Consider the following 12,139-nt stretch of genomic DNA (forward strand, 5'->3'; position numbering starts at 1 on the left):
ATTAATAATAAATAACCTCATGTTGTGACCCCACACTAACACACACCACAACCCGTTATAGTCTCAGAGATGAAATTGAAATAAGTACAAGTCCTTGAATCCACAATTTAAAAGTTATTACAACCCAAAATGATTACTTGATAAGTTTACAGTTAATTGCCATTATCTGCCATAAGTTATAATTATACATGATTGGTTCCCAAAAGTAGAATGCCTGATCTACCAATAGATCTACCTCTGCAGCTATAGCAGCTACAAAATCAACGGGAAGACCCGGGACGCTTCCCACGCGCTTGCGCTGGGTCTGCTTGAGTCTGGCTATCTTTCCTAACTGTTGTTGTGTGATGAAGAAATGAAGCAAGAGTGAGCATTACAGCTCGTAAGATAATATATAGTGTAAACAATAATGCAAGTATCTAAATGGATAACTTCCTAGAATCCTTTATCAAGTGTAAGGTAATTACTTACTGGATATAAGCTTAAAGGAAGATGAAGTTACCAATTACTTCATTATACTTATACCATTTTTAGAAATCTACTTGAACTACCACTGTTCAAAGTATAATAAGTTTCAAAAGTTCGTCCCATAGATGAGACCACAAGTTAAGACTTGAATAGATTCAATCTTTGAAATATTTTTGAAGGAAATGAAGTTACGAGATACTTCATTCAATGGAAACACCATTATAACTGTTTGACCCTAGTCAATGCTTCGGCAATCACCCATTCGTAGCCTTTCGATCGAAATGCTCCGGGTAGTGTTGCAGAAATATCCAACTGGATGATGAACTCATTACGGGAGTTTGCCGCGCCAGGAAGACCACTTACGATGATCAGTCGCAGTAGTGCAACCCCACCATTTTCTACATGTAGAGGAGAACCTGTCGGATTTACTTGTCAACCGAACACTGGACTCCTAAGGAATGGACCGTCTTAGCGGAACTTCCAGGCCATTTGGGCCAATATAATAAGGCTGGGCCGACGCCACTCGACCACTTACGCCACTCCTAGTTCAGATGAAATCCATGACTCTGAAACGTAAAGCTCGTCCCCACTTTCCCCAAGTAGAAACTTGTTGATACGGCTTCACCAAGAAGTCATATCTAGTTGAAAAGGAAAACTCACCGATATTTCCCAGGCGATGCGTGTTAATGGATTAACTTGTTCCAAGAATTTTACTTCCGGAGTGTTGGGTAAGTAATCAAAAATTCTTTTATCAAAATAGCAACCTTGTTGCGAATATAAAACACACCACAGAGCCGGATCCCTCAGGTTTTGAGCGAGTATTTAAATCCCCTTCGAAAGGAGGATCTTAAATATAAAAATGAGTTTTGGGTTCCGCCTTAACTTTTAAAATCATCTTGAAGACTCGAAAACATTTTTAAGAATGTTTGGAGTAATGCTGATTTAATAAAATAAATCGGTCCCAATATATTAGAAAATATCTGAATATTATTATTTAAATAATATTCTCATAAATAATAATCTTTATAAAAATAATTGAAGTAGAAGTTTTAAAACTCATACTTGAAATGAATAATAAATAACCAAAGATATACTTATACGAAAGTATGATCTTTATTTGAATAATCGAAAATAAGTTTGATTATCGAAACAGTATTCTTTAATAAAATAAAGAATATTATTTAGTAAACAAGCGGAGTCATAAGTCCTCGAATTAATATTCAAAAAAATCATTAAATAAAATAAAGAGAGTCATATGTCCTCGAATGAATATTCAAAATAATATTCATTAATATGAATAAACGGAGTCATAAGCCCTTGAATGAATATTCAAAATAATATTCATTAATAAAAATAAAGTTATCGAATAAACCTTATTCGATTCATAGTTTTGAAAACTATATCTATATATATATATATATATAAATATATATAATATACTCGGGAACATCGACTCCCGGTTTTAGAAAATGTTCACCTTTGGGTCCCCTATACTAAGGGTATACGCAATTACTGCTTATCTCTAGCATATGTATTATGTAACTAATAAGCATTTGAATCAACAGATATATATCAAGATTACGAAACAGACATGCATATATACCATATCACATGCTCCAATATATCGCAAGATTTGTTAATTAACCATCATGCATCTATCACAAGATAATGCATATACATATGTATACATCACAACAACAGTATAACGAGTAGAAAACTTGCCTGAGCGACTGGGGGTGATAAATGGCTTGGGACGAGTCAAGTAACCTATAAACAACATATAAGTTGGAATTAAACCAAAGTCGCTTATAAATCTATATTTTAACCAATTAGACTCTAACACTCGCATTGCGCTCAACGATTCTCTTAAGTCGCTCGAGTACCCTCGGCTCCACCATTTTTAATAAATTAACCATTAAGAGTTTTAAGGCGATTCTTTCGCGAGTGCCTTACCAACTGCCTAATACACTTTACATAAATGTTTCATACTCCAATTAGTCCTTTAAGGTCTTTAACCTATGTTTCAAAGTAAGGCGAGGGGTAATGGTTTGTTCGCGAAACGCTGTTACTAAAAACGGTCGTTTCTCCTAAACCGTACATCGGATTTAAACGAACCACATATCAAAACGAAGCTCGTAACATGAACTATCTAATCATGGAAATGGTGAAAACCTAACAGTGAGTTCTCGGATCTTGATGTTAAGAACAAAACAGTCTAAAGTAAATCGGACATTACGCGATTACCAATTTTTATCCTACTCCAAATCAACCACCAATCAACCACAATTCAACCATACAACCAAACTCCATACATAAAATGCTACAACAGCCCCAACAACTCAATATTTCTAAATTTATACTACTTCCCAACATAAACTAAAAGCTTTACTTAAGTTCTTTAACTAATCAACAAGATTTAAAACTCCAAACACATCACAAAACCAACACATCTCTAAATACACAATAATCAAGCTTCTCATGAACCATACCAAACACAAAAGCTCTAAATATACAAAAGTAGGGCTAGGGTATGAGATTATACCTTCCTTGGTGAGTAAAAGTAACTAAGGAGCTTGGAATCACCCTTGAAAGTCCTTACCAAAGCTTAATCTAAACAAAAACTCAAGAACAAAATTTTAAGTTCTTGAAAAACACTATTCACCCTCTTCTTCCATGAATTTTAGGAAGAGATTGTGAAGGAATTTGAAGCTTAAACTTATAGGATAGCTATATCTATGCATAAGGAATCTTAGATAATTTCATCACTAATTAATGAAGCTTGGAACTTGGATTTTGGTTTTTCTTTTCTTGAAAGAATGAAAGGGCCGAGAGCTTTTGTTGCTTGAAATGGGAAGTCAACTTGTGTTTTTGGTGTTATGATTTGTTTGTTGGTTGTTTTTGCTTTTGTTTTAATTATTTACCTTTTAACCATGGTGATTTTTGTGTGGCTTGAAATCAACCACACTTCCTTCCCTTTTTGGTCATGCTTAGGTCATCAATCCTATGTCATCTTCCCATGCTTGTCCTCTTCTTATTGGTTTGATGACATCATCCTCACTAACCTCTTTGATTAGCTTCTAATTACTTGGCTAATGACCGCTGATCTGTTATACGGTTTGCTTAACTTTTGTTTTCGTTTATCGTTTGAGGGATCATACCCGTGATCTTATTACTTGGGTTTCCTTAACCTTTCTCAATACATTATATTCCTTTTATGATCCTCTCTTATAATCCTTGAATTTATATCCTTTTTATCCTGTTACCTTATACTCAATTCTTTCGGTATCTGGTGGATTTTCGGGAAAAATCAAAGTGTTCGAATTTGGATTCTGACGATCTTTACATACACTTATATATCGTATAGAGTACTAATAAGACCTCAGAATAACAATAAAAGAACCCCTACATAGCGTGGCATGAAAAGTTTTCTTATTCAGAATAATCAGCAAAAACACTATGCATAAGGGTTACAAAAAGTTCCAAATTTTTGGGGTAATTACAATCTTCATAAAGATCTTAAGAGATAACAGTAGTATCGGTATTTACCGTCTTCATGGATTTCTTGAAGTTTTCTTCTATTTACCTTAGATGTTCTAGATCAACTCCAGGATTTTCTCTTTCAAAGATTCATCTACTCACCTCAGAGTCAAAAACTTAAATCTTTGGATCCTTGTAGAATAGAGTTGTCTTTATACCTTTTACTTTCAGAGTTTGAAGATATTGACTTGCTTCTGCACCAACTTCTATATCCAGAATACCTTGGTCTTCATCGGCAGTTGTTACTTGTAAAGTTTGTTGAGATGTTGTAGTCACATTCAATTCTCTAATTCTTCTTTCTCTTATTTCACTTTCTCCACCTTGTCTAGATTTAGATCTAGTGATTGATTTTGATGAACCACTAATTCCAACTAGCTCTTCACCTCTTCTCGTTTCATTATCCTTCTGTCCCCCCTTATTACCTCCATCAGGATTTTCATCATCAGTATTTGTCATTGGCAGCTGTTTACATTTAGATTTAAAAAATTTCTCCCCCTTTTTGGCATCATCACCAAGCAGTAGAGAAAGAATCAGCTCCATTGAATTCTGTACCTATGTAAGTTGTTCAGGTATTTGAACTTGTTTAGCTTCCAATCTAGCTTGACTGGCTTCAATTTTAGTTTTTCTGGCAACAATTGGTGTAATTTGTTTCTGAATTTCCTGATGAGCGATCAGCCTTAAAGCAATCAATGATTCTTTGATCTGATTAATTTGAGAAGTAGTTTCATCTTGAGTTGTATGTAAGGATCTGATAACCAGAGTAGATGCTTTCAAATGAGTCATCATATCATGATTTTTAATTCTTTATTCAGTTGTTTCCAAATGTGCAACAACATTTGTTTTAGAAATAAGATATGTATCATCTTTCCATTTGGTATTCCAGATGTCATCAAAATAATCCTGCTTCTTCTTGCCATAAAACTCCTTCAGCTTCTGTTGCCTCTCATGAGTAGGCATATCTTCAAGGAAGAAAAGAACATCCTCAGGATCTGTAAGAGCATTAGAAAAAATAGCTTCTTCACCATCATTAGATTCTCCCTCTGCAACCGGATTTTGCACTATTTGCTGAACTTTAACATCAGCTTTAGTATGTAAGATAAAATCAGAAATTGGTGCAGTATGTGATCCAGCAGTTTCAGAAGCTTCAACACTATCAACACTTATCTCCATATCTTCAAAAATTGTAGATAAATGAACTGGAGCTTCTAAATTGACTTCCAGAACCTCAGTTCCTGTAGAGTGCTGTGGTGACCTAGTAATGGATGAAACTTTATGAATGGACTGTTGTGCTACTACATCTTCATCAACAACAGGGATTACTTCAGGTGGTGGAATAGTAGAGTGAATGGACTATTTTTCAGTAAAAACAGGGATTGCTACATGTGGTGGAATAGTAGATTGAATGGACTGCAAGAAAGTATCAGTACTTAGATCTGCAGGGAGATTAGTTTCACTTGGTACACCAGAGTTTATCAAAGTGTCAACAGACTGTTGTTCAGCAGTTGTTTCATGTGTACTCAATGCACCTGCAAAATATAATAAGTAACACTTAATGTCTCTATTCTTTTAAAGTAGTCTCACTACTCCTCACACCACACATCTCATGACTTTTAATAGTCAAAGTTTCCTCACAAGGATTACTAAATCCTATCTCTCATCTACCTCTCCTTTTGCCAGGAAGGATCCTGCCTCTCTTTAATTTTGTTTTTCTCTAAATATTTTCACACAACTCACAGAAAAGCTCAGATAATTTGTCCTACAGAAACAAGAGGTGGCTAAAGAAGGGTGATCTATGGTCATATAACTAGAGGTAGTCCTTAAATAAGGTCTAGAAATAATCATACCAAAATGATTTATAACATTAAAAATAAATGCTGAAAATACCAAATCAGTATTTAATATAAATGCTGATAAAGTGAAAACAGTACTTATACCTTGTGAATCTGAAGTCACAATTGAACTCACAGTTAACACTGTAATTATGACAGTTGTTGTTCACCAATTATGGGAACCTCCATTTGAATTGGAGAAGATTTAATCAGGTTACTATCATGTACCATGATCTCAAACCTTGTTCTTCTTGCAAAGAACTGACACTTGAATGTGTTATTGAAAGCTTTCACAGGGTCTTCAGTAAAAACTGATGAAACCCATGTGTTTCTGTTGGTGTCATAAAGATATATCTCAGCATGTAGTCTCTTACCAACAAAATGTTGTTTCTGAGTGGTGAGCATAATTTCAAGAACTATGTCACTTGATTTTTGGCAACATTTTAGAAATGGATTCAAGTGTTTCAGTTGTAAGAAGAAATTTAAGATAGAAAATATGTGATTTTGAAATTGAGTGTGGACAACTTTCTAGGAGAGAAAAATAAAGTTTCAAAAGTATGTCATGAATAGACATTTTAAATAGATAAGTACACTCAAAGATCATAATTCTTCTCAGTTTAGAATTAAACCTTTCTTAATTTCTTCTGTGAAATCAGTTTCTTCCTGTAATGATGTGCTTAATATGTACTGAAGTAAACACATGCAACTCAAACAAGGATTAGTTAAACAAATGCATTATTGAAAAATTTCTAAAGTTAAGCATTCAGTACCAATTAGAATATGAACAGTTATTCGAAGTTAAACACAAACAAGACAAGTAACATTCATTCAGTTAAGGAATCAAAGAAAGCACAAGATATTTCATTAATTATCATGAAGAGGGGTACAAGAATTTTAAAATTTTAAACATAAAATCCTAACTTAATGTAAACTACTCGGACTTCTTCTTCTTCTCATCCTATAGCTTTTTCATCGCCCTACGATGGAAGATGTAAGACATAGAACTTGCAAGAGAAATTATATTCTCTTACAGCGCCAAGTATTCGAGGCGACGTTGTTCTGCCTCTAGGCGACACTGCTCACCCTCCTCAGCCATTCTCATCTCCTCGAAGTGGACGTCCATTCCAAAAAGATGAAGTGAAAGAGTGTTGTCCCAGACAAGTCGATCAAAATTTGATTGATGGAGTTTATATGGAGGATAATCTTGGCCATTAAAAATTACCCTAAGATAAAATGGGTCAAAATACAACCTTCTATATTCAGGATTTGCAACTGGTCAATAGACTCCATAGTTAAGAGAATAGATGTTAGACATATATTTTGAAAGTGTTTGATGAAGAAATTTTAGTGTTTTTATGAATGAGAAGGCAGTGAGAAGTTTTGGAAGTGGAGGGTTTGTTTATATAGAAGATGAGATAGAAACTGAAAAGACCCTTGATTACCCATTTACTCTAGGTAAACAAAAAGTAATTTCCCTTTTCAAATTCCTATTCCCGTTGTAAGTACTCAAGTGTTTAAGAGATACTTAAAGCAATAGTTACCCCATGTAAGCAATTACAAGATTTTCCACTAACTCATTGTTAATTAAAAATACTGAATAAGCATTTATTTCGAATAAATTCAAAATAATCAATGAAATATAATATTCAATTATGGTTTGACTATTATCAGTACTTAATAACAACTATCAGGATTTATCAGTCAACACTAGTTTGACTAATATCAGAATTTAACAACTACTGTCTGGATCTATTAGTCAAAGCAAGTTTAACTAATATTAGAGCATATACGCATAATCAGTAGTTTAACATGTAGCTATCAGCTAGGATTCATAGAAGTTAATTGCATGTTATCATGGCATCAGAAATTAACACAATTAATCAGTATCTAGCAAGTACTGACACATAAAAAGATACCATGCTTCAACTATCAGTAGTTATTTCTTAATTATCAGAGTTTGAGAAATGTCCTGATATCATTCCCAATTCATTCACCAATCTAGTGAAAGTAGCTTCATAGGGAGGTTTGGTGAATATTTATGCTAATTGCTGATCTGTTGGAACAAAGACCAATTCCATTGTACCTTCTTCCACATGTTCCCATATGAAATGGTACCTGATGCTGATGTGTTTAGTCATTGAATGTTGCACTAGATTTCCTGTCATTGCAATAGTACTTTAATTATCATAATATATAGGAATAGTAGAATAGTATAACCTATAATCTAGTAACTGATTCTTCATCCATAGAATCTGAGCACAACAGCTTTCTGCAGTAATATATTCAGCTTCAGCAGTTGATGTGGAAATTGACTTTTATTTCTTGCTATAACAAGAAACCAACCTGCCACCCAGAAATTGGCAGATTCCAGAAGTGCTTTTTCTATCTATTTTGTATCCTACAAAATCAGCATCTGAATATCCAGTTAGTTTAAAGTCTGAATCTCTAGGATACCATAATCCCAGATTCATGGTACCTTTGAGATATTTAAAAAATTCTTTTTACAGCTAACAGATGAGGTTCCCTTGGATCAACTTGGAACCTTGCACGGAGACAGATAACATACATGATATCAGGTCTACAAGCAGTCAAATATAGGAGTGAAACAATCATACCTCTATAGTTAGTTATATCTACTGAAGAATAAGTATTTAAAGCTAACTTGGTTGTAGTGGCCATGGGAGTTGATGCAGTTGATGCAGTTGAGCAGTCTTGCATTCCAAATCTTTTGAGAAAATTTCTGGCATATTTTTATTGATTTATGAAGATTTCTTCATCAGTCTATTTTACTTGTAACCCCAGAAAATAACTCAATTTTCCCATCATTCCATGTCTTCATTGTTGTCATGATCATTATTAGTATCTGATTCAATTTCAGTATTTAAGTCATCATCAGAGTTTGATGCTTTAGTATCTGACTTTGCAATCATAGCTTTTCCTTTGGAGTAATCTTTTCTCCTTTGGCTTCTCTTCAACTTTGAGTGCTACCGGTCTGGACTTGGATCCTTTCTTCTTGCTTCTTTGCTCCATCTCTAGTTCATGAGTTTTCAGTATTCCATAGATCTCATCTAGAGGTGTGTCATTAAGTTGATTGTTATCCCTTATAGATATCAGTTAAGGACTCATTATCTCTTGAGTCAAAGTGCTCATATTAGTGAGAAAGTAATGTCTTCATGTTCTTCTTGATAGCAGTTGTGCCTTAACACTTTACTTCTAAAGCATACCATATATCTTTTGATGTATTACATCCAATAACCTTATTAGACATAACACTATCAATATTGTTGTGCATCCTTCATAATAGATGAAAGATCTTCAGGAGAGTAGTCCTTCCTTTCTTTATCAACCATCTTTTCTGGTTCTCCTAAAATAAAAGCTACCTTCATTGGTTTATGAGGACCATCATAAATCCTATTTAGATATTCAGGATCTATGGCTTCCAAGCACATGGCCATCCTGACTTTCCAGATTAGATATTCATGTATCTTCAGGATTGGCACCTTGATGGCTTCATACCTACTCATATTGCTACTAATATGTGATATGGCTGGGGTGGTGGTTGTGGGATCTATGGTGCTTCTTTGTCTGCCATTAAAGATTGATGTTCAGATCTTAAACTGTTTGTATGTCAACAGCAAGCTCTGATACCAATTGTTAGGTCCTTAATTAATTGTAGAGGGGGTGAATACAGTTTATGCAATCAATTCGACAAAGCTTCAACAAAATTAACAGTTCTTATATTAACAGATAAAAACTAATTATAAACGTACTCTCTCAAAAAGATGAACAAATATCCTTGAGAGCTGCTAGGTTATGCGAATGATATTACAATGTTCGCAATGCTTATAGCATGAACCTAATATGTGTTTTATATAGAGCACAACTACACAATCAATAAGAAATCCTATTCTATTACAATAAAGAAACCTATCCATGTATGATTGCTTCTGAGATAAAGTCCTTCACCGCCTTGAATTCTTACTTTCCTTTTCCTCCTTGAATATCTATTGAAGTGATGAATCCCGATGACATCATTTGCTGATCATCAAGTACTGATATAAGTACTGATGACGTCACTCTTCAGTAAATATTGATATAAGTCCTGATAAGAACTTCTGATAGTTTCTCTCCAGATATCGTCAATTATATCTAACAGCAAGGCTGCAGATAACATAATGTATGTCAGAAAGTAGTCCAAGTAGCACTATCCACAGAAGGGGTACAGTACACAAGAATCATTTTCTCAATATAAAGATGTTATTATTCATGCCCCTGCTACACAACAACCACCTGCTCAAAGTGTAGGTGCAAGCACTGAGATTCAACAGACTATTCCTGACACGGCTCAAGGGAGTCATATTTATGTGGATGCTAATATTCAGAAGACATTACAAGACATGGTAGCTCATCAGAAGCACATTGCTACATTGGATGTTGTCATCAATGATCCCATCTTCAAGGGAAGCACAAAAGAACCTTCAGTTTAAAGGATTGAAGAAACTTCTACACCTCAAGTCCCACAAGAACCAACAATTCAAAGTACTGTTACAGACTTATTATCAAAATCTGAAAAGCAGAAAATCTCGGACACAAGGTCAATTCCCGATGAAGCTGTTCCTGATTCTATACATCTTCATGTACTGGTCACTTCTAAGGATAACACTGAAGCTATTTTGGTGCAACTACTCAAAGCAATACCAATGGTCTCTAACACTCAAGGTACAATTCTTTCTTTATATGATAGAATGATTATAAATAGACCTACTAATAGGGATACCTCTATTTATATGACTACATACCACTCCTGTTTGATACCTCTTATTTCTTCATTTCCTAGTGAGTTAAGCCTTTCTAGTGAGAATGTGAGAAAAGATCAAGAGTAAAACATAATTATTGAGAGGCAGTCTCCTGTACTGGCAAAAGGCGAGGTAGATTTCAATGATAAAAGTGAGCTGGATATTACTATTGAAAGTAATATATGTGTGAGAAGTTATGAGATCACTTTAAAATAACAGAGAGATTTAGGTTTTGGTTCTCTTGTTTCAGGTTCATCATAGGCAACTACACATTTTAAGTCAAATCTTGATTTAAAGCTCAAAGGAAAAGTTCCTGATGCTATTTCTGATGCTCCTGAGATATTTTCTGATCCTGATTATGAATTTGGAGATTCTAATGATGATAATAATCCTGATGATGTTGATCTGAAAACTGGAATAGAAGCATCTAAGTTGTCTAACTTTGGTTCATCGTCTGGTTATGCTCCTGCTCTTAATGTTCATAGAACTCATGAATGAAATCATTCTTGGAGCTTACCTAGTGAGAAGATTACTCTGGAATATGCTCAGACTCTAGATGATCATGCTGTTCATTTGGTTTCTAATCCTGATATGAAAGCCTCTATCAAGACCATAACAGTTATAGTCAAAAGATTGCATTATTCTGTCTCTGCACTCAAGCAAGATAATGTTGATCTTAGAGAAGAGATTTCCGATCTTTCTGTGACAATTAAAGGTACAAACAAACACAATGGCTTGATAAAAATGATGTTTAGCATGGAAGCTAAATATGATCAAATGTCTGAAAAAAACTGAAAGATCTGGAAGCTAGTCAGAATGCTTTGAATTCTAAATTGGATGTTATAATCTCTCTTATACAAAGTCTAGATGCCAAAAAGAGGGAGATAGTACCTAAGAGAAATTGTCAACCTGAATCAGTTTTGAGGAAAAATGGCAATCCTGATGATGATGGTGATAAGCAAGCAAAGAAGACCTCTGATGCGGTGATAGTTCAAACTAGATCTGCACTTCTAAATCAAACTATACAGTCAACTCAAGTCTCTAAGGGTGGATTATATGGATCTAAATTAGAAACTGTTAGGAATATGTTGTGTACTTGATGATAAGTTTAAAAAAAACACCTTATTAGATTTAATTTAGTATTTTTGTAGCTTTTGACGGATGATCACTTTAACATCCATTGATAGAGTAACTGTGGCCCCCTCCAAACTCGGGTCAGAAGTTTGGGGTCCACACTCACACACACCTTATTTATAACCTGCTTATAATAATAATAAAGATAATAATAATATGTAGTGACCCTACTTACCAACTACCACGGACCGCTACAGCTTTAAGTATGCACACAAGCCACATACACACTTTAAATTACAACGTCTGAATCCCAACTATTCAAATTCAGAACTGGATATTAAACATTATTACAAACTTTTACAAACTTAAACTATCTCAAAAGCTGCCAGCTAGCTTAACTCGATCAACCTGGACCCCTAACTCTCGCACTGGATTGGG

Source organism: Apium graveolens, chromosome 4 (assembly GCF_009905375.1).
Source record: "Apium graveolens cultivar Ventura chromosome 4, ASM990537v1, whole genome shotgun sequence".
NCBI classification, from domain to species: domain Eukaryota; kingdom Viridiplantae; phylum Streptophyta; class Magnoliopsida; order Apiales; family Apiaceae; genus Apium; species Apium graveolens.